The sequence below is a fragment of the Olea europaea genome, chromosome 14 (assembly GCF_002742605.1).
Source record: "Olea europaea var. sylvestris chromosome 14, O_europaea_v1, whole genome shotgun sequence".
Lineage (NCBI taxonomy): Eukaryota > Viridiplantae > Streptophyta > Magnoliopsida > Lamiales > Oleaceae > Olea > Olea europaea.
In genome coordinates, this window is record NC_036250.1 from 15,235,456 (window position 1) to 15,237,689 (window position 2,234).

Here is a 2,234-nt window from a genome sequence, read left to right on the forward strand (position 1 = left end):
TTCTAAAATTCTCTTCATTTCATAGTTCAACAAGGAATGTTTCTTTTTTTAGGATGGAGTGATTTAAGGTAAGTTTGTCAAATTGCTCAAGAATTTTATCACTAGAGGTAAATAATTCATCATATGAAAAATTTTGATTTGAATTTACCACATTATCAATAGCCATGAAGCATATGTTGGCAATTTTCTCTTGACTTTCATCTTTCCATGATCATCATCATCATTCTCATTCCACGTTGATTGAAGTGCTTTCTTTTTGATAAATCTCTTTTTGTTTGGATATTCGGTTGTTTGTCAAGCTAGGTTTGTCACAATTATAAGAAACAATCTTATCACTTTTCTTTTCGTCATTTTCTTATTTCTTTTGAAATTGTCGATTGGTGCGAAGACCTCTCCAATTTTTTATAAGAAGAAGTAGGTCATCAAGTTCTTCATCATTCATATTTTCGCTTTAAGCATCTTCATCAATCACCGACTTTAAAGCAATTTGGCATTTTTCCTCTTCTTTGTTTTCATTGTTTTCTCCTTTTTCTCAGTACGATTTAGCTCATATGTTATCAATGTTCCATAGATCTCTTCCAATGAATATATGTTGATATCTTTGATGTTTTCTATCAACATTTTTAATGACTTCCAATCTTTTGAGAATGACCAAAGTATTTTACTACAGACTCACTATTAGTAAATTAACAATCATAGCCTTTAAGGCCATTAGCAACATTGGTGAAGCGAGTGATCAATCAACAATATGTTCATTTTGCTTCGTAAAGAAATTTTCAAATTTCTTCACAAAAGATTTATCTTGGCTTCTTTTACTTTACTAATGTTCAAGTGAGTAACTTCTAAAGCGTGCCAAATATCAATAACGGAATCACATAATTTAATACGATTAAATTCATTTCTATATTTTTTGTTCTAGCATTCAATGATAATTTTCTTTTATCTTCATCGTCATACTCTTCTTTAGGTTTTGGAATGATTTGATCCAATTTAACAACCACTTTTATAACCATTTTATGAACATATGAACCAAATTCAATGACTTCCTGAACATTGTAATCTAATGATTGAACATAAATCATTATTCTAGCTTTTCAATAATTATAATGTATGCCATCAAAGAAGGGAAGACGGTTTATAGATTATCCCTTGAGATTTTGAAAAATAATCTTAAAAATCAAAATGAGCACCTCACTCCGATACCAATTGATAGTTAACAATAACTAACCAACAGGGGGTGAATTGGTTTTTAAAACTCTTTCAAAGAATTAATCTAAATTCTAGCATGTAAAGGTTAAATAGATTAATTTAAATAATAAGTATAAATATGAAAGCGATAAAAAAATGGAAGAAATGATGCAAGCAATATAATTGTGGTTGTTCGATCCAAAGCAATTATCTACGTTTTCCATTACCACTCTGTAGCATGAGCAAAGCTTTTTTTTACTGTATTGATTGACTTATATTACGATCCAACCATTTGCAACGCTTTCAATGACTTACAAACAAAGGAGCACCAATCTTTATAAAACATTAAGTTTTACAGGACAACCTTATGACCCACACTATTAAGTTTTACAGGACCTCAATATGATTCAAACTATTGAGTTTTACGGGATCTCAATATAACCCACAAGTATAATAAAATAGTTTCACAATGAACTCCTAACTTGATAAATGATGAAAGTGAACTGAGTACTAAGAGAGACTAATACTTCAATAAATAGCAACAAATGATAGCTAAAGTATTAGATGAAAAACTTTTATGAATATTATAATTCAAGATTTGATAAAAAATTTCAAAGAGAAGATGAAGAAAAAGTAAAATGTACGTTCAAAAATCTTCTCAAAATATATATGAAAAATAAATATGATAATTAAAGAGTTTAAGTCAATCAAAGTTTTAGATATGAGAAATTAATGAAATGAATGCAGAGGAAAGCTCAAAGAATTATCTAAAATAATATCTCACTTTGATGCTCTTGAAGGTCTCTTGAAGAATGGAAGGAGTGATGATATTTATAGAATTCAAAACAATAAAAAAAATTGTAAGTTTGAATGATATGTCCAGTTGATTGCCTCTTTTCCTAATGACCAATATAGTCGTTTGTATAGTAAAAATCAAATGTCAAAATGATCAAATTTTGGACCGTTGAGAATTTATGTTCGACTACCTCTTCTAGTCGGTGGACCACCTAGCAATTTTGACTTTTTTACTTTTTGGCCCCATTATA